This window comes from Acomys russatus, chromosome 26 (genome assembly GCF_903995435.1).
Source record: "Acomys russatus chromosome 26, mAcoRus1.1, whole genome shotgun sequence".
NCBI lineage: Eukaryota > Metazoa > Chordata > Mammalia > Rodentia > Muridae > Acomys > Acomys russatus.
The window spans coordinates 8,464,894-8,487,250 of NC_067162.1; the positions used below are offsets into that span (position 1 = coordinate 8,464,894).

A 22,357-nucleotide genomic window follows, 5' to 3' on the forward strand; every position below is an offset into this window, starting at 1 on the left:
CCTTTTGGGCATCACTGCCCTGAGTTGGGCGACTGACTTCTGGTCTGCAAACCGGAAGCATTACTACTTAATTTAGCCCATCAACAAACTTCTGTTCAAAAGAGTAAATTGTTCTTTATGCCCGAGATTTACACTCGTCAATTGTACGGACAGGGCCACGGATCACTGGGAAAACGTTCATCTCTTCTACCCAGGAATCTGGGTTTGATCCCATCACGGCAAAAAGAAATAAGAAAGAGAAGGCTATTCCAAAAGCCTGCCACACACTGACTCGAAGCTTCCCCTTGATAAGTTTCTGCTGGTGATGCATGCAAGCCTGATTTTAACTCCTAATAGACTTTCTCCTGTAACGTAAAATACTCCGGAAACATTTATTTTTCTCCAGTGAGACCTGATGTTGGAACATGTTTATGCTGAATGCTTTGAGTTGATTAAGTAGGCGAATATTGCCGCATTATTTTCACCCGCTGCCATGATAATTAATAGTGACATAACTGACTTAGGGTTCATGAATATACAGGCTTTCTGGCAAACTCTTGGGAAAGCAGGAGTCGGGCGGGTCTCAACCCACTGCTGTATCAGAAGCAAAGGCTTCAAGATGGAAAAATATTACTCCCATGGTGGAGCTGAGATTATCTTCACTTTTCACGGTCTTTTGCAGTCATGTGGTTATGTCTTTTGTTTCATAATTACAGGGCAGCAGTTAGAGTTATGGCGTTCTGACATTCTGTTGAGCTTCTCACAGCCTTGCTTCTCTGTGGCTTCCACGTCACATTAGGGAATGAAATCACAGACTTCCTCCTGGGCTAATTTACCCAATAGGCAGCCCAGGTTTGAATTCTCCATCTCTCTCGCTGTGCTTTCCGTCTGTCCGTGGTGTGGAGACGGCCTGTCTGTAATCTGTGTCTCATCTGAATCTGTCTCTATCTCCATCAGCATGTGTCCCTAACGAGAGCTTTGCTCCATGTTTATTGGACAGCAGAGAGAACATCACATGGGAAAGAAATGAGGGACGCTTTACAGAAATCTTTAACAGTTAATTTACCAAGGAATTAAGTTATTTACTTCAGTTGACCCCAAAGAACTCAGCACTGCAAACAAATTTTTCAAGCAGTATTCAGTCTGTTTCCAGAATTTATGGTGGATATTTGTTGTATAAGGTCACTTTTGCCCTGTCTGCTGTTTTCAATTAATTATTGCCACAACACACACACACACACACACACACACACACACACACACACACACACACACACAATTCCCTGGATCAGAGGCATGGAAGAGTACATAACTTAAGGCTAAAACTAGGTATTAGCTTAGGTTGTAAAAACTGATTACAAAGGGGAATCCAAGGTGAGTAAGTTGTTCCATTGGTCTCTTAATGTAGGTTAAACAAACAACACTAGGCAGTGGAATAGCAGTCCTAAGTCTTAAGTCATCTAAAGGTGTATTATTAACTCTGGCTGTGAGATCTAGGAAAACTTACAGTCTCTTAGGACCCAAGAGATGTTTTCATAAAAACTTATCACCACACTGTCTCCTCTTTTATTTCCTTCAAGGCATTAATACATTATTGTGACTTGTAATGAGAATATTGAACCTCAAACTAGGACTTGGAACCATGTTTCCTCTACCTTTTCTGTGAGATAATCCCATTTTTATGAATCACCCTTGTCAGAAAGAGAGCTAAATTTAGGAGAAAATATTCACCTGCCTCAATGTCTCGTAGTCTCAGAACGCTTTGCACTTCCATGCCAGTTGTCTATGTCCACAACACTGAGAAGGTGCTGCAAAATTCCATGCATAACTTATTTGCTTGGACATTTTCATTAACGGATCATTTTAATAATGCTTTACTGAAATTTACTATGTTTAATTTTAACTTTCTCAAGTTGACAGCTAAATGAAAATAACAGCATCTTTGTTAGTGTATATAAAAGCAAGAAAGTTAATTTTGTTAGATACTTCCCTATCCCGGGAAAATACTCCAATAAATATTTAATTGGCTTTCTCCCGTCTTTATTTTGTGTGTTAGACAACCTTCTGCCACTATGACAAAAACCCTAAAAGCAACTAGCTTAAAAAGAGAAAAGGTTTTCTTTGGCTTGAGTTTTCATTGACTTTCAGTCCAGTCCATGGTGTATTGGTTCAGTTGCTCTTTGGCCTGTAGTGATTGGACATGTCATGGTTGAGGACATGCTAGAACACACATGTACAACTCACGGTGCCTGGGATTCAAGAATGAAGACAAGAAGATAAGCCTGTCATAATGCTATTTGAGGACACTACCTCAGTGTCCCGAGACTTATTGGTAGGCCACATACTGACTGGTTCCACCACCTTTCAAAGAGCAAAGCTGAGGGCCACACCTTTTCCACGTGGGTCTTTGGAGGACAGTGCAGATTCAAATTACATCAGCTGTAATGTCGTATTTCACTCCATAATAACGGTTTGGGTTTCTTTCTCAGAGCACATCATCATCATCATCATCATCATCAAATGTTCTGAATATATCTAGTACTTTCATCTAAAAACTGAAATCATACATGTTCTGGTTTTTTTACAACTCTCATATTGTGTTTACTAAGCAGAAAGTTGAAGAATTTTCATTCCAAAAGACAAGAACATGGCATATATTTGATACATATTTGTGAATATGTGTTAAATTTGAAATTTAAGGAACACTAGTTTTGAAATGGCTCCCATTTGATTTGTTCCATCAAAAAGAAACTACTATTTACCATAGAAGTTTATAATGGAATGGCATCATGTGATGGAGTCACCACATGACAGGACCCATTATGACTCCACCTCTTTTTATCATATTGAAGATTGATTTGGTTATCAAGGCTCTTTCAGACTATACATTAGCTTATAGACTGTTTTTTTTTTTTTTCAATATTTCAACAAAGGAGGACTGGGTTTCATGATCACAAAGCGAAATGGAAAATTAAAGATATTGCCGATTTCCAAGTAAGCCTGGCATCTACTGAAACCCAGATGAGCTGTGAAATTGAGCCTGGCCAATGGGAGAATAAATGGCTCCCGATGACCCCCCCCCCAAGCCATTTCAAATTCAGAGGTCTCCAATTAATGGAACTTGTTGTCCTCTTGGATTGTCCTAATTTAGCACTGAAGCTCCTCGGTCTTACCACTCTAGGACTTAAAATGTGGGCTCTGATTTCAGCCAAATAGTGATGAAGATAGCAGGGCCTCGGCTTGCTTGGGGTTTCCCTAATGTGTCTTATTTTGCTGAGCTGTGAGAGCAGAAAGCATATTTAGGAAGATACATTTTGTTTGGACACATCCAAAGTCTGTCTTTTACCATCTTGAAAACAATAGTCTTCTCTCTTCCTGGCTTCAATCCACAGATCTTAATTACTGTTATTCATCCAGATACAATTTCTCACCTCCTCTTTATGTGGCTTCTAGTTTGTTTTATGAGAGTATTTTTGTTGTTGTTGTTTTATCCTCTCCACGTCATGGGTATAAAAGTTTTGTGGTCTCATTCAGCTCCTATTATTTCATGGCATTTGTATTTGAAAATATTTTTGCATTTCAATTCTATCCATATGATTTCTCATTCCCACAAATCTCCTTAGGTTTTGGGGTAGCGGAAGGCAAGAGTGAGAGAGATGCAAAGAGAAACGGAGGCAAGCTAATGGCTATTTTAGAGTGTTCCTGTGGGTTTAATAATCAGGACGTCTGTGGGCAGACTCTCCTGAAGGGGATAAGGAGGCAGGGCTGATGCTTAGGTCGCAAACTTCTAGGCCATGGAGATCACATCTATGTAAATTAAGTGCCCAGCTCAGCACATCTTTGGCAATGATGACATGCAGCGAGTTAGACATCCTGTTCCTGTTGTGGTGACTATATTTTCATGGCTTCCTGAGAAGGATGGATAGCTGTTTGCCTGTGCCAGTAAACTGAGGACAGCAGTTGAGATGAGAAAGTTTGTGCGAATTATCACAACCCCATAATGGAAAAATAAGGTTCTGGGAGTCATTTCCCAGAGGTTGCTTGCTAAGTTAGCTGTACGCTGTAAGAAGGGAAATACCGAGGGATGCAGGCAAGTGGACAGCTGTTGCTCCTAGTGTCTGTGGAGTGTCATACATCTCTTTGCTTTGGTATTCAGCTCTTTTAATAATTTTAAAATAATTAAAATGTAGGTAACTACTGTTTTGTTTGGAATTTGTTATTGTTCTATTGGGAATCTAAATGATTTGGTTATCTACCTTTGTTTAGTGAGTGTGTGTGTGTGTGTGTGTGTGTGTGTGTGTGTGTGTGTGTGTGTCTCATAGCCATTCTCGATCTGTCTGGAACTCCTAGCTACTTAAGAAGTCTTTGCAGAAGAAGGGAATAACAGATTACTATTCCTGTGGCTGTTCCCCTTTAGCTACAAGAGAGGAACTATTTTATAAATTATGAATAAAATCCATTTATAATCATTATTAGAAAAGATAGGCAAAGTCTGCTGACTACTAAGTGGCGATATCTTGAAAGCACAGAAGTGCCATTGCTAATAAATGCTGCTAAATTCAGTTTATGAATTAGCAGCAGTCACATCCAATGGGCTAAGGTCCAGAAATGCTATATTAATATTAATGGTAACATTAGGTTGCATTTACATGGTGTCTTATTATTTTTCAAGGTGTGCTCAGACTATATTTGCTTCCGAGCCTCCCTTCCCTCAGGAAAAAAAGAATGAAGGACATTATTCCTTCCTGTTTGTAGATCAAAGGGTCAAACCATTAAATAGTCTGGCCAAATTTATAAGCAGTTAGTGGCTGAGCTATCAAAAATAGCAAATTGTTAAACTTTGTTAGCATTCTAGTTGATGAGAAAGTATATAAATCAGAGTGTAGGGTAAATAAAAATGGGCATAAAAGGCATTTTGGGCGATTTAGAGTTCTTGATCATTTCTCTGTCAGATTTGCCAGCACCTTCCGCCTGTAGAATTCATTATTAAAAACATAGGCAAAACTCCAATGCCCAAGACTAGTGAAAGGCCAATTTGTATTAGTTTTATTTATTATAAACTTTCAGGATTTTTATTTTTATAAAAGCTTTTACAGGTATGGAGATTTATGTGAACTCAGAAGCAACTGATAGTCTTATTATCCATGAGATAATGTCCTGCTCCTGTCTCTTCCTCCACCTCTACAACATCAGTATCTTCATCAGCATAAAACAGGGTGGGCTATGGAGTCTAGTCAGCTATTGAGATCCCCGTACCTCAACAGGCAGCAACAGGCAGCTCTTGTTCACCTGGCTCTATTACAAAGTGTCCTCTGGGTTCCAGAGTGACAAACCACCAGGACAACATCAGCTGTGATGGTGACAATATGCAAATGTCCTCTTCCTGTCTACACTGAAAGTGTACAAGGGAAATCCTTCCTATTCTCAACCATGATCCTAGTAACGGAATTGAGGCACGGGCAACGCTTTTTACAGCTTTAGGTAAAATATTCTAATTGTACTTGACATTCTTTAAGACACAAACCATTCTTTGTTTTGCTTTATTATTTTTTTTTTCTACTAGTAAAAGGGGATTTTACAAAAATTTTATGGTCAGAATTCACTTATAAAAATGTTTTATAGAACCTTTGGAATGAGACCAGTATCTATTCTAGCTCTAAAAACATCCACATAAGTAATATCCCATTCTGTATTGGTGCTTGCTTTTTATTGGTAATTAAAATGATTTGGAATCAAAATGAGAGTAATAAATAAAGCTCACTTTCAGAAAGTTAGGCTGAAAGCAAGCCAGCTCAGATGGCTGTTAAGGAAAATGAGGTCTTTTGCAGTGGGATTTCTCTGTACCAAATGGATGAAGTCTATCTTGAAAATTTTTTAATGTGTTTTGAAATTGCTTTGTTTTAAATATTTCTCTATAAAGCTTAAATTTATCCTCTTGTACAAATATGGAACAATTTTTACATTTTTGGCAGAAGAGGTGATTGTGTTCCAAACGTGGCTTGAGCTATTGTAAGCTTGAAATAGATTTCTCCTTCGTCACCATAAGGAGTTACTAAGGGAAACTGTGCCTCGGAGGCTTGCAAGGACAAGGAGCATGCCTTAAGGCAGGTTCCCCTGATTTTCAATTTTATTTTGGACTGTTTGAAGAGTCAAATATAATACAGTTAAGTTAGTCAAGTTCTTGATTATCAGAATATTTTTTATTAAATATTTTTATTTTTACATATACATTTATATTATTACACATATATGCAATAAACTACCTACAGCAAGAAGAACAATGAAACAATTGTGAATTATCTAAATGTTACATTGTTAGTATTTTGGCTATTTGTATTTGGCAGCCTTGAAGAAAACATCTTTCCTATCATGGTGCATCTAAAATTCTGAATGTAAATTGACATCTATCATATCTCATCATTATCAATTTAAAACATCTACAAAGACCTAAAAACATCTTAACCCCTGCACAACTGAGCTTAATTGTAAAACTAAACTATCTGGTCTTGAACCCCATCAGAGACTTGAGAAGGAATAAAACTTAAGCGGGTTAGCAGCTTCCAAAGTAAAAAAAAAAAAATGCTTATTTTCATCATCACTATTAACCTTAGCTGAGTTCACATCTTCCTAAGGCGATTGAATATACTCTTCTGAAATTTAATTATCTCACATCAGTGCAGTAGAAATGTCACCACCAATGAGTGAGCTTCCTCTCAGAACCAGGTCCTGGCATGTGTGTCTTGAAATCACCAAGGCACTCGGGGCCCAAGGCTCATCAAGGCAATTCAAACATTTCTATTTCACATGTAAAGGAACCGAGGACAGAGAAATGTATAGTAACTCAAATATAGCAGATTACCACCGCACATATTTGCTGTCTCCTAGTTCCTCGAGGTCCAGACCTATTGAGTTCTCTGTCCATGATCTCAGAAGCTGGAGTCAAAATACTGTGCACATTTATCCTTGTCTTGGAACCCAGCTGGGCAAGAACCTGTTTTTGTTTGTTTGTTTGTTTTCTGTGTTTTGTTTTTTGTTTGTTTTTTACTTTACTTTGTTTTGGGTAGTCCTATTGTAGACAGAATTTTAGTGTCTTATGGCTGTATGAAAACCTCAGCTTTTGCTACCTTTCACCTTGAGGGCATCTCAGATGTTGGAGAATACTTGCAGTTTCTGGCAATCTGAGCACCCCCAAGCCTGGGAAGACAGCCTCTAGGCCCATTCTGCTAAATTTGAATCCTAAGCTCCATAAAGATGACATCCTTCACAGGTTCCATAGAGTAGGATCATTGAAAGAGTCACACCCCATCACTTTGTTGTATCCTAGCTTAGAAGCAAGCTATGAGCCTTGTCCACACTCAAGGCAAAGCAATTAATTGGACAAAGGACATTGAGGATTTGAGAGGATGTAGGGGTCCTACCTCGGCCACTAAATAGATTAATCATAGCCACACAGATCAAATTACAGCTGAATTTGACTGAATTAAGCATTCTTGCAAGTTGCAGTTTGAAAACAAGATATCCCTTATAGACTCATGTGTTTGGATAATTGGTCCCCAGCTGGCATCACTGTTTCAGGAAGGCTGTAGAAGTGTAGGAGGTGGGGCCTTGCTGGAGGAAATGGGTAATTGAGAAGCAGGCATTCAGGTTTCGTAGTACAGGACCATATTTTCTTTCTTTGCTTCAGGGCTGTTTGACACAGTATAACCAGCAACCTTCCCCGGCACCCCACTTTTGCTGCCATGCTTTCTAACTTGTGTTGCATCCCACAAGTTGTAAACCATTACAAATGTTCCCTCTCTTACATTGCCTTTGGAATTTTGTTACTGAGTAACGGATACAATGCATTAAACACTGTATTCTCCTATCTCTATGGAAGACAAGTAAGTCCAGGGCAACTACATACAGCTATTATCTGCACATGTTGTGACAGGCTTTTTAAAAACAGAGCTTCAGTGATAAAACTTCCATAGGTAAGTTTTTCAATCTAAATTATCCCATAAAATAAGATATGCATGTTTTGCATCACATCCTTTGTTTAAAACTATAAACATGAAGCTGAGTGTAGGACATCAAGTAGCACTGACAAAAAGAGACTCGCACTTTTGCTAATCTATAAAGTGTTAAATGTCACTGAAGGAGTGGGCAAGGTAGCTTTTCTATCAAATATGTGTATGCAAATAATTCATTGTCAGGTACCATAGAGTTTGTAATACTTTTCTGTTTAAAAAAAATTATATATATATATATATATATATATATATATATATATATATATATATAATATATATATATATATATATATAGCTTACTTTCTACCATTGAAATCAGCAGTGAATAGTGGTGGTTTAAGTTCTTGGGGCGCAGGGCTCCAAGCAGGAGGGTTCAGTTGTCTGGTTCTGTCTCAGAAACAAGACCGACAAAACAGAAGAGCCAAGCTTTAATCCAGATGGCATCTAATGGCCCATTAGCAAAAGGTCACATGTGGCTTTACGTCTGCATTTAAGGGGTCTTCAGATTGCCTGCTACTTAGCCATGTGACCTGCTCCATGTAGAGCAGGACAAAGCCGGAGGTACCCCCACAAACCATGATGCTCAGGGGGATGGTGGCCGGCTCTCATTTCTCCATTTCTCTTTCCATTAGCAGCAGCAGCCGTGCGTTGGGAGCAAGAGGACCTGAGGCTGATCCCTCCTCACCTGTCACATGACAGTTAGGCCACCTTTTCTATAAGGGTCTAGGGAGGAAAGCACCCTACAACTCTACCCTGTGCAGACACCCTGCATAATTCCAACTGGTCACTTTAGTTAACAGGTGCTATCGATTGTTCCTAAAGTATTAAATGCATCTTACCATAGAGGCATTTCTCCTTGTGGTCCATAAACGATGAAGCTTGCCCATAAGAAAAGCATCCCACATCTGAGAAATTGTATTTCCTATAGCATCCTCACGTGCCTTTATTCACATTTCTAATAATAATTTTACTTTCTGAATTTAATAGCTGCCTCTCAGTTTTGTGTGAGCTACTAAATGTGTGTGTGTGTGGGGGGGGGGAGTGTTCATTTTTAATACTCAAAGCCTGAGAAAATAAGGAGGTGATATGATGTGGAGTGTGTCATTGATGAACATGCATCAAAAGTACCTGCCTCATCATTTTCAGACAAAGGGAGGAAAGAAAAAACAATAAGGGAGAAAATTTGTGAATTCAGGTCATAGCTAGCATCCACTGGCTCATGGAATAAAATGCACTACAGTAATGTTTCATTTCGAAGTGTGGTGGTGACTATTGATGAGCTAACAAGAGGATCTGAGGGACTGTACCAAGACTATGCCTTCCTCACCCCACAGCTTGAAGTCCAGCTGGCACTCACTCAAAGCCTCTGCTCTACAAGTCATCCAGGTAGAGACCACCTGTCCTTCCAGAGAGATGGGTAGCTCTGCGTTCATTATCTCATACATCTCCAAAGCTGAACAGAATGAGTGTGCTTCTTGATCAGGCATCCTCTGAGCTCCTCAGAAAATAACACAGATGCCTCTCCGTGCTTTATCGATGAGCCCGAGGGAGCAGCTCCCATGGTACCTTAACCCTTTGCTTTGGTTCTCTTCTACACACGTGCATGGCTCTTAAATCGGTATCAGTCAGGGTCCCAAAAGGAAACAGTCTATTGCCCACCCACAACTGACAAGAAAAGAAAATTGAACAGTTTCCAGAACAGGTCAACACCTGAAAGGTTCATAGGATTGTGAGCAGCCATGCAAGTCCTGTTGCAGGTGTGATGGCTGAAGATATTTAACAGTTATGGCTGTGAGTCTGTGTGTTAGAAAATTATTTACACGTGGTCCTCAGACCCATGTAAAATAATTTAATAACAGCAGGTTATCTTTATTCCAATGCAATCAGTACAATGAAACGAATCAAACATCCACCGAGAATAATAGGGATGGAACACGACATACAGTCACAGAAAAAATAAACATCTGGCAATGAAAAGAAACCTCAGGTGGATGGAATGATGTGAGTAACTTTCAAAAGAGGTATGAACAAGGAAGATATATAGTATGCATGTGCTTTTTCTGGGTATACAAATGAGTAGCAAACACCAGCACCAGCTTTGTGATACAACTCTAAGGAAAAGACAAGAAGGCCCTGCATAGGACAGCGACTGTCTCTGTGGCAAAGGCAGGGCTCACATGGGAAATGACTCACACAGGCTGCTGGACAAACTGTATATTCCCCGCCCCCCCCCCCAGGTAGCAGTTTCACTGTCTTGATAATTTGGGTATGGTCATTAAATTTAATCTAAGCCATTATGCAGTTTTCTGTCCCATCAATATACATCAAACAAACACTCAAAAGTCAGTTGATTCTCCCATTCTGTAGTTTCACTATTTTTTTCCCGTCTTCCAAGGGCTTTAGTGGCAGCAAACAGCATATGTAGCAGATTTCACTTTAGTATTTGAGAATTTAGAACATCAGACACTTAACAGGACAGGTGAACAGGTCAGAATCCATTTGACTCACAGCAGTGTTTCTTCTGGTTCATAGGAAGCAAATTTCTCAGGAATGGAAGCAGTAAATTCTAAGGAGTAAAGCCTATAGTTACTGTTAATGACTAAACTACAAAGGGTATGCTCCTTGACAGAGAATGGTTGAGTAGTCAGTGCACAGTAGGACTGCAAGATGGCTCGGTGAGTAAAGGAAGTAGCAGGATCGGTGGCCTGAGTTCAGTGGCCAGAACCTGTGGAGAGCATTCAAGGTAGAAGGAAAAAAGCAGTTCCACAAATATGTGAACTCAGTGCAAACACACAACATACACACACACACATACGTGCACACACATAGACATACACAAACAAACATGCACAGATACACAAAAACATACATTCAAACACCACATATACAAGCACACATATACACACATATAGGCAAACACACACACATAGATAAAAGATACACTCACAAATGCACACAGCACACACACATACATACTCAAACATATACATACACAAAGAAGACATGTACAGGCACATCATATACACAACATACAGACATACACATGTAAACACATACATACATACACAAAAACATACATTCACAAGCACACACACCATACATACATATGCATTCAAACATACCCACATACACACACACACACACACACACACACACACACACACACACACACCATGCAGTAACAGAAGTTAGGGAAAAAAGTAAGCTTTGGCCCCCACAAATGTTAGGTATCTGTTCATTAGATTCTTTTCATTCTTACTTTTTTCACTACTTAATACAGATAACAGGAATCATAAAGATGTTCCCATGGAATTGGTCAAATGCCTTTCTTTTTATAACTTCTCCTGCTGCTTTGGGAATTTGCAGATCCTCTGAAAGACTTATTCTTTTTTCCTACATTCTTTCCCAGGAAGCAGCAGGCAGAGCACTAGCTGGCTGAATTGTAAGAACTATTCTTGGGAGACATTACAAGGCAAAATTCTAAGTGGGCATCAGCATCAGTTTGTGCCTGCTAGATGTATAAATGACCTTAAATTCTTCTAGTCAGTATTTAAAAACATGTCACTAAGGAAATGGAAAGGCAGTCTACACATTGAAAAATATTTGTGTTTGTGTATGTGCATGTATGCATTAACAGGGGGTTAATAGGCAAAATATGTCAGAAATATGTAAAAGAAAACTCACAACTTAATTGTGAAAGCCAGACAAAACAATCTCATCTAGAAATGGACAAAGGATGCTGGTAACACGGCTCAGAGTGTGAAAGAGCTCGCTGACTGAGTTCAGAGGTGAAGACGCATATTTTGGAAGCAACCAACTCCCAAATTATTCTTTGACTTCTACACAGATGCTCCTGCATGTGGACACACACACACACATACACACACACACACACACACACACACACACACACACACTGTATACATGGATGTGCACATACATAAATAAAATTTTTAAGGTAAAAGACTCAAATAGACATCTCTGCCAGGATGAAGGCCAACAGATACAGGAACAGGTGGTCAACTTCACTAATTATAAGAGCATGTACATGAAAATCAGATCATTTCTTACCTGTAGGAATGTTTTTTATTGAAAAGACAAGAGACAGCAAATGTTGCTGAGGATATGGGGACAGAAACACAGCCACACCATTGCTGGGAGGAATATAAGTTTGATTCATTGTGGAAAACAATATGGAAGTTCTTCAAAACAGTACAGATGAGATTTCCATGTGGACCAGTAGTCCCACTTGGGAGCATATGCTGGAGGAAGTAATATCAGAGTTGCAATGAGGTATCTGCACTCATATTCACCAGAGCATGAAACATGGTAGCCAAAGTATGGGAAGAATTTGTATAATATAATATAATGGATAATTAAAAACTAAATTGTTTCACACATATAATGAACATTTATTATTGAGAAGAAAATCATGTCATGTCCAACAACACATAGAAACCTGACGAGCTTTCTGCTCATATACTAAACCAGGCAGAAGCAGACCGGATGATATCTGTGGTCTATGAGATCTCAAAGCATCAAATTCACAGGGGCAGGCTGGAGAATTAGCATAGCAGCCATCACTGCCAGGGGAAGGAGAGGTCAGAGGCACAATGGTCAGCTCTAACAACCTTGGGAGAGTCTCAAGTGCCGCGTGGCAAACGTAACTAGAGCTTCTAGGCTGCATTTGAACTTATCAGGGGAGCAGATCTCAGATGTCCGTGAAGAGATCTATCCAGGTGGTGACAAAAGGGAAAATTGGTCATCCGTATAAACACAAGATGATGCAATCAACTTCTACAGTGGACTTTTCTTCCTTTTTTCATACTTATGAGAACCTTACTGTGATGGAACAAAATGAATACTTTTAACTTGTATATAAATAACTTGAATATGAAATATATCTTAACTAAATATTCTGTTATTTTGCCATCTTCCTGACTTCCACAAAACGGATAAGATAGGAAGGAGCAATCCATTGGTTTGGCAAACTCCTCCATTTTAAATGAATGGGTCTTTGCTTCGGTGCTTCTCAGTCTTTAATGTACTCAGGGATTACCTGACTATCCTGTGCCACAGAGCATAATAATCAAACCAACATAGGCCCAAAGGAGTCTGCATTCCTAAGAACTTCCCAGGTGATTCCAGGACTGTCACTCACAGACCCCACTTGTAGTAGTGCTGATTGACAGATGTGTGACACTCGCTAACCAGATCAGGCATCCTTGGTGTGGCCCTGCTCCGCCCCTGCGCTCGGGATGCACACGGATGGCTTCATTCACACTATCAGACCTTACATTTCTCAGGTTACACCTGGCTTTAAAAGGTACTAAACGGAAAAAAAGGAGTAAAAAAAAAATGCATTGCGTATAGGCACAAATTTGCCACTAACTGAGAAGAGAAAAGTTGCTTGGTTGTGATCCTTCTGTGGTCTTGTCTAGGCCCAAACCCTATTTACTTGTGAGAATCCATCTATTTGCTCTTTGAACTGTCGAGCTCTTTTTCAGGTTTTCATATCAAACCATGTCCTGTTTTTTTTTTTTTTTTTTCTCCTTCTTTACCAGATTGATGATGTTCCTCTTTTGTAAGCATGGATGCTAATTTCCCTAAGTTTATTGACAATCAGTCCAGCTGGTTTTAAAATGATCATTTAATATGTTTTCTATTCTATTGTTCATTTCATGAACATTGCTCTGTCCCGTGAAGGCTGCTCATTTAACCATGCTTACCAAGTCTGTTCTAAATGTTTACTGACACCGTGTCTGCTTTTTTTTTAAAGGAAAAAAGGGTCTCATTATGGGTTATACATTTTCTTCCTCTATTATCGATAAAATCATCTGATGTAACAAATGCAAGTTTTGGTTTTTCTTTGTTATGTAAAACAAAACAAGCCCCACAAAGCTTGGGTGGGACTAATTATACTAAAGTAAACCAGCTTCCTAGATTTTACCTTTCCTTCTAGCGGTGACATTATCAGGATCATCAACATTTTAAAAAAGAAAAAGCAAAAAGAATCCTCTGCTTAATTAGGGAAACATTTTAAAATTCCTTAATGGGAGATTTTTCTATTTGCTTTGACTCTCACCTAGAAACCACAAACCATTTATGGACTGGCAGTGTCTGGGTATTTTTTCCCTTGTTTTTTGGGACCTTGAGTGAGATTACTTTTCTAAACACGGGTATAAAATGTGAACTGTGGCCTGCAAAACTCACAATTATACACTCCAAAGATAAAAAATTTTGAAGCATCCAGCACTCACTGCCAGGGCTCTTAACACTGACCCTGGGGCCCAGATATGTCATGAGACCAGTTCAGTTCTCGCAAGCCAGACTCTTGGAGAGAGTGTGTGTGTCTCTTTCCCATGACCAAAGTTTCCATTGGTTTTAAAAGAATTCTTCAATTAGGAATCTGATTGAGCAGATAGTGCTGGGTTCATCTTAGCTCGGCATCTGGGCTCTACTGAGCCCTAATTTAATTAAAATGATTGGTTTTGAGGACATGATCTTATCTTGTGACACATAAGATGAAAGGATTATACGTTAAAATGTGGCTGTGTGCTAATTTCTCCTTGTAAAAGCCTGTGGTAGCTGCAGCCCATCTCATTACATGCTAGAATGGCAATGGCTAGGCTTCACAGACATCCCCACCACTGGACCACACAGATCCTATAATAGAACCTGCTTGTAAGAGCCTGGGAGAGCTGACCACACACCTATCTGCCAACCCTGTAGCTGGTATCTCAAGTCAATAGTATGGTATCTCTAGTTGAGAGGTTTATGCCACAGATAGATAACAGATAGCTCATAACATTCTACCCCTAGCTTCTGGGAGTCAACAGTTAAACATTTACTGCATGACAGTGTTCTTAAAATAAAAACAAAAAATAAAAACAAAAGCTATGCTCCTTGGGAAAGCTGTCTCTCCCTTTCCCAGAGCGACCCATTTCCAGTAACTCTGTGACTTAGAGTGAGGTGGTGTGTCCAGTGCCTCTCTCCATGCTGGGATCTGGTCTAGTTTAGGCTTGCATTGGTTTTGTACATGCTGTCACAGCTGGTGTGTGTTTGTATGAGCTGCTGTCCTGTATGTCCAGAAGATACTGTTTTTTTTTGTAGTCATCAGCTGCCTCGAAAGCATAGGTTCTTTAGAAGTTGAGGGGGGCGGTGAATATGACTTTAAACGCCATATTTAAAATTTCAAAGAATTGAGTCCTCACAGTGGCTGCTGCTCCCTCATTACCACCTCCAAGATGGCTGTGCTTGCACATGTGCTGATCTCTGTAAGTCCTAAAGGAATGTCTTTGCCAAGGGCTACTGTGTTGGCTTAATAAAACTTGATTTGAAAACAAAGTCTGAGAATGGATTGAAATGAACCAGCTCAGGCTTTGCCAAAATGCAGATGACCAAAATGAATGGTGGCCTGAGAAATCAAGGACAGGTGGGCTGAGTACGGACATGAGAGTTACAGAAGTGGAACACAGACAACACTCTGGGCACGAAGAGGACCAGCTCTCATGCTGACTTAAGCTGACCTTTGATTCATCCCTCTGGCCTAATACTGAGGTGGGGAAATGCTAAAATCAAGGCAGGGTACAAGATGGATCACATCAAACCTGGGCAACGATGTGGACTTTGATAACTTTAGGCCCTTGATCTAGGGGCGCTCTGTTACTTGGCTATAAGGGCTGGCTGGCTAGCTAACTACCAGAATTTTGAGACATTGAAGTCCTGAATGACCCAGAGCAATTTTCCAGTTGGCTCCAAGGTAGACCAATTCCAGCTTCATATCAGTGTGAACAATGGGACAGAGTCTGGTCCATTTACCAGAAGGTGAACAAGAAGGGGGAGACGGCTGTCAGTCTTGCCTGGATAGCAGGAAACAGTAACACTTGCTTGGGAATAGCATCCAAGACTCAGGTTGACCCCAATGCCAGCTTTTCTGGACAAGTGAACAACTCTAGCCTGATTGGCTTAGGGCGCACTCAGACCCTAGAGCAGTAGTTCTCAACCTTTCTAATGCTGCAACTCCTCAATACGATTCCTCACGCTGTGGCGACCCCAACCATAACATTGCTACTTCATAACTGTAATATTTCGCTACTGTTATGAATCATAATATAAATGCCTAATATTTCCAGTGTCCTCTGTGACTCCTGTGAAAGGGTGGTTTGACCCCACCACACAAAAAATGGTCGGGACCCGCAGGTTGAAAACCACTGCTAAAGGCAGGCATCAAAAGGGCGCTGTCAGCTCAGTTGGATGACAGGAACATCAGTGCAGGCATCCGCAAACATGACCTAGGATCGGAAGATCAAGGATAAATGAGTATTACCGTACAGTCGTTAATTTTAAGCTATTTTGTAGCATAGCTACCTTCAGAATTTAGCATGTCTTTCAATGTTGTGTGTCGGGAACTCGAGAATTGAGAAACACTAGTCCTCTAGGGTAAGGAGGACTCACTTTAAGGTGTTGCCATTTTGGAGGGTCAGCAGAAACTCCATTCCAGAAAGGGTTCTTTAAGCTGTGAAAGTGGCCGGGGAGGAGCCTCTCTAGAGATGCCAGGCTGCAAGTGGAAGTGGGAAGCATGGGTGGGCTCTTTGTAGATCTGCATCGAGTCTACTGATGATATCGTGATTTCCTGAGCATCCAACTTGGGTGTCCCGATCGTCATTGCTGAGAAGCGTGTGCACACCTATGTGAAAGAGCCTTTTGTAGGCAGATCATCATGTCCTCTTCCTTCCTAGCCCATCAGTTACCTGTTTTGGTAGTCTTCAGGATGCCTGGGCTATTTCTTTTGTGTCATTTTAGGGTGGAGAGGGGATAGGCACGATGGGGGTGGCCAGTCAGGACTTAATTTTTCCTTGTGTGTAGTATTGTTTCTTCTTCTTCTTCTTCTTCTTCTTCTTCTTCTTCTTCTTCTTCTTCTTCTTCTTCTTCTTCTTCTTCTTCTTCTTCTTCTTCTTCATCTTGTTCCTTTTCCTCTTCCACCTCTCTTTCTCCCCCTCTTGCCTTTTAATTTCTTTTTTTCTGACATTGCATCAGAGTATGATTTAGCTTCTGAGATCTCCAGCTCTGAGCTGAGCAGGTGATGGCAGTCACACCAAGACAATACTACGGACATAACTGTCTTCTGTTATTAACATCTCTTAAAAATAAAACGTGAATAAACTATTGAGGCCTCAGAAAATCTTTCAAAAAAGAAATAGGACATTCAAAAGGTAAAGGAAAGGAGAAAACAGGTTAGGATGAAATCTATTGAACTTTGCTCTTGCAGCTTCATCTAATCTATGAGAACGAGGAGCTCAGTAGGGTGAAGTGTTTTAGTTTCTTCCTGACAGCATTGTAGGAAAATTCATCTGAAGAAATGAACGCAGTAAAAAGCTTATCTTGTGTCAAGTTGAGTTTGTGACAACCCTTTGTATTTCTCATATGAGTGGACATTGCTCAGTGCTTTGGACTTTAGAATTGCCTAAGATGCCTGAACGCATTCCTTGTGATTTGTCAGCCCCAAGGCAGCAAGAACACTTGAGTATAAACCCAACTCAAGCACAGAATCACATGACAGAGATTTTCCAACAGTTAAGGTTTTTGATGTTAAGCTTTTGATTTCAAATTTGGTTTCCTTGTGATAGTACAATCCCAAAGCACATGTGATTATACAATTTGTAAAACTTTGTGGTTTGGTTATTCAGGTCTATTTTGGCGTTTGTTAAATACAGTTTGCTGAAATTGACCTGCCTTGTAGAATGTGTGTGTGTGTGTGTGTGTGTGTGTGTGTGTGTGTGTGTGTGTGTGTGTGTGACTGCCTGTTGCTTTGTACAACGTGGAGGCAACATCTCAGTTGACAAAGAAGCATGTCACAGGGCTGGTTCTTTAAGACAGATGAAGCATGGCTTCTCACTCGAGTTACAAAGCCAGGCATGGGTGCAGCCAGGCACACGGCTGTGTCCACACATTCTCCCCAAGTCCTGTTGATAGAACTTTAAGTACTAGGGGGAGGAGTTTGCTTTTAACCCTTGTGGGATTTTGTGCATTTCTGCATGTGTCATCATTTCCCAGTTCCATGTCTTTGAAGCCCTGCTTTGCTGATATGGTGTAAAGCAGAAAGAAGCAACAGCTATTTGCTGTTCAACTCCACTCTAGGGTCCTGCCAAAGTTACGTTTTTCCACTGACACTCTTATTTTAGGCTTCCACGGGTTATTGTAACTATATGGTGGCCCCAGCTTGTACACCTTTCCTGTGGAACTGAATTCCCTCCTCTAAATTATGTGCCTCTAAATATTTCTGTATTTTAAGAGATGTGCCATTGAAGCTACAATATACGTAAGATAAAAATGGCATATCATTTATTATTAGTGCTAAAGTTACTTCAATAATGATTAAGATCTGTTTGTGGCCCATGAGCATCATTTCCCTCAAGGGTGAATGCAACCACACTCACAGGAATTTTCATACTCATGTTTTCTGTCAAAATCAATACGCTTTATATAAATATTTGAAAACTCCTGACTCAAGAGAACTCAATTGTGAGTTTCCTAAAACTTGCATAGCTAGCTTGGTCCTGACTCCAGAAAAAGGAGAATAGCTATCATCTGACTCTCATTTGTAAAGGGCTCTATCTCATCTCCTCCCATTATTGACCTCTTGCCATCTGTTCTCCACATATTGGATGCTATTTTGGAGGCATGAAAAAGATCACCTCGTGTCTTGGCTCAGAACCCTACTGGAGTTCCTCTCATAATTGCAATATGAACCCAATGTTACTGTAGTCTTCCTTCCTTTCACCCCGCTCCTCACCCCTTGTCTCTTCTTCTCTTTGAATTATCAGTTCTTTGGTTTCACAGTCTCTGCACTTAATGTTTTCTTGGCCCGCTGAGACACTATTCTTTCCATAGAGTTGAGACTTTCTCATTAAAAATGATTTAAAGTCACAGAGTCAGAGTAACTGGAACTGGTGACATAACTTCAGTTAGTTACACTTACCAGCACTGTGCTGCTTCACTTTGGTACATACTTTCCCTAGTTTGATATTTTCCATCTCCTGCTGATGCTCACCTGTGATCCATAAAGAGAGTGTTCCTTGTTCATGACTATGTTGCCTTTCCTCAACAAAGTCACAAAGACCAAAGGGAAACCAAGCTCAGAGGAGCACTGTGGTGCAGGGTGGGGAGCACTATGGTGCGTGATGGGGAGACTGGTATATGGTTGGGAGCACTGCGGTACATGGTGGGGGGAACTGTGGTGCAGGATGGGGAGCACTTTGGTGCATGGTGAGGAGCACTGTGGTATATGGTAGGGAGAACTGTGGTTCATGGTCAGGTGCACTGTGGTACATGGTGGGGAGGTGGGGATAATTGTGGTGCATGGTGGGGATAATTGTGGTGCATGGTGGGGGAGCACTGTGGTATATGGTGGAGAACACTGTGGTATATGGTGAGGTGCGTTGTGGTGCATGGTCAGGAGAGCTGTAGTGCATGGTGGGGAGAACTGTGGTACATGGAGGGGAGCACTGTAGTATATGTTGGAGATCACTATGGTACATGGTGGGGAGCATTGTGGTACATGGTGGGGAGCATTGTGGTGCATGGTGGGGAGCACTATGGTACAGGGTGGGGTGCACTGTGGTATATGGTGGCCTGGATATTAGAAGCCTACAGGAGTTGGGTGCCTAAGGTTTTTGGTGCCTGTGACAAATCCCCTAACATCTGACAGTGACTTTGACACAAAAACCTTCCACAAAAGGGTGAGATTGACCCAACAGTGAAGCATGCTTGCAGCAAAATTTCTCCAACACTGAGTCTCAGGAGACTTTCAGATCTTATAAATTCTTGAGAATCTTAGGGACTTTGTTTACAAATGTTGTGCTAGCCACTGTTGCTTCCTACGTTAGAAATCAAAACTTAGGACATTCAAAGCCCTAATTTATGTAAAGTCACAAATAGTCTATTATTAAAGTTACATACACATTTGAAACTTGTCATGGGAAAACAAAACCTCTCCTAAGAAGGTAGCAGATTTATGTGTGTAAATCTCTTTAAGTTCTGACCAATAAGGAAAGGCTGTCTGCACTCTGTGTGTAGTATTTTGTGATAGCTTAGGTCATACAAGCTTGAGAATAGTCTACTGTGTTCTGGGCAAGGAATGAGAGTTCAAAAGGAAACTATTCCCTGAAGATCAGTAGGGACACAGTTTTGACCTTACAGTCCCCTGGTTGCATTAGAACTGCAGATGTGTGGCTTGAACAAGAATTGCCAGGATGCGCTGGAGGGATGGCTTAGCCTTAAAGGCTAGACTCACAACCAAAATGGCAAGAGTCACGGGCAGCTGATACACAGCCACTCTCTACATGGTAGTGGGGCTAAAACACTGTCTTAAGAAACAGCTGGTTTATGCTGAGACACTAATCTCTCCACTTATTCAGTGGTTATATGTCTTGGTGAGAAAGCTATTCCTCTCTGAGTTTTGTTTTCCTGCAAGTTGAAAGTTAAGGTTTGAGCCTCGCTTCTCTCCCAGCATATACTGGAAGCAAACAGCCATGAAGAAACATCTGTGCTTAGAGTGGTCTAGTTGAAGGAGTGAGGACAGAGACCTTGACATGAGCACATACATTTTAAAACTTCTATGGGTGACTGTAAGCAGCTGTGTTGAGACTTACTAACCCATGAATCACAAGCTTTGGTAAAGTTCCCACAGAGAAGGAATATATTGTGACAGTAGAATCCAGCTATTGGAATTACCATCTCCGTTTTGCCTGGGAAGGAAGGCAGTACGTGCTGAGTAGATGCATTGGTATTCCTGGATGCAATCCATTCCATTCCTCAAATTAACCTATTTTTCTATTTCCTGTAAAAATGCTTTATGGGTATACTATATAACTCATTTTTTAACAAGGCTCTTTAATCTCTTGATAAGAACAAACAAAATCTAAGCTGTAAATGTCCATATGGAATGCTTGGGCAATTCCACAATTGTTTTGATGCTACCTAGAAATTTTTTCACCTTAGATCATTGGGCTAATGACTTATAGGGAGCAGCCAATTAATAGACACGTGTTTGTGCTGCTATGACTGTTGTCTGTCTAATAGCCTGTTCATTAACTCATGACTGTGGTTTTAATTGGGGGCTGTTAATATGTAACGATAGTGTTTTTGAATCTAGTTGTGTGATCAATTGTATCTGCTTCTATTCCTTAAGGCTAATAGAATGTTAGTTTTAAAAACTTTCATTAAGCAACCCTAGGAAAGCCCATTAGAATCACCATTATTGCTGGCTCTGAAAAGACACGTTGTCATGGGGTACAGCCCTCAAAAACAGACCATCTAAAGTCAAACCTTCTTCTTGCCAAAGAACTGATATTGACAAATACTTTGATTTTCTAAAACCCTGTTTTCTCACCTGAAAAATGGGCAATAATAGTGCTATACAGATTTGAGATGACTCTGTGTTCAAATTAGCATATGTATCCCTAAAATAATTGAATCTGAGCCTAGGATTTTTTTTTTGTTGTTCTTTTTAATTTTGTTTTTGTTTTGTTTTTACTTTGCTTTCACTGTCTTGATTCGCCAATCATAAGCTTTCAATTCTCTGTTTTGAAGGTAGAAAATTCTTAAAAGCACACAAGTTCTTTAAAAGCATGCAAGTTCTTAAAAGCACACAAGTCTAGTATGAGATTAGTCAGTCTTAATGACTTTTCCTCCACTTTTCAGAATGATGAAACAATTTTGTATGTTACTATGTTGGATGAAGACAGGGGTGCAGATGGAATTATCTGTGGAGGGCGGTCTGACCTGAGGAATTCTTGGTGTAGAATATATGGAATTGAACTGGGCTCTGTAAGAACTTTATATATTAATAATATCCATGTTGGAGGAGTATGTTAGTTTTCTGTCGCTATTAAAATACAACTTTTCATTAATGACTCACCAGCATTGTTGACTTTGGGTTTAATGAAGGAGTAGATCCTGGCATGAAGAGCAAAACTGCCCAATTCATGGAAAATAGGAAGAAGAAGAAGAGACTGGGTCTACTTTCCCCTTCAAAGGCACACTATTGACCATCTAAAGCTATCCCATTAAGACTCACCTCCTGAGGTTTCCACTACATCCTTATAGTGTCAAGCTGGGCCTCAAGCCCTTGATAGATAGGCGGATATTCCAGGCACAGACTACAGCAGTAAGTGATGAGGAATGGGGTTCTTACACACAGAGAACCGCTGCTTAGTCAGGGTCCAGCCCTTTCCCTCAGTACCTGTGGATCCCAACTTAGAATATGCACTTTGCATTGTAAAGAGTGTTGTATTTTATTTCCATTTTAAGTGTTTAAATATTTCTTAGTACTTAAAGAAATCCCTTGCTTTAACGTGCACAGCTCT

The 22,357-nt window shown here is 40.3% G+C and overlaps 1 protein-coding gene and 1 pseudogene across 3 annotated transcripts in view; both read left to right on the top strand.

The window, feature by feature from the left end:
• Positions 1-22,357, top strand: part of Inpp4b (inositol polyphosphate-4-phosphatase type II B) — a 345,013-nt gene that overhangs the window by 67,033 nt on the left and 255,623 nt on the right. The gene's annotated exons all lie outside the window — the stretch shown is intronic.
• Positions 13,247-15,986, top strand: LOC127209606 (voltage-dependent anion-selective channel protein 1-like; annotated as a pseudogene).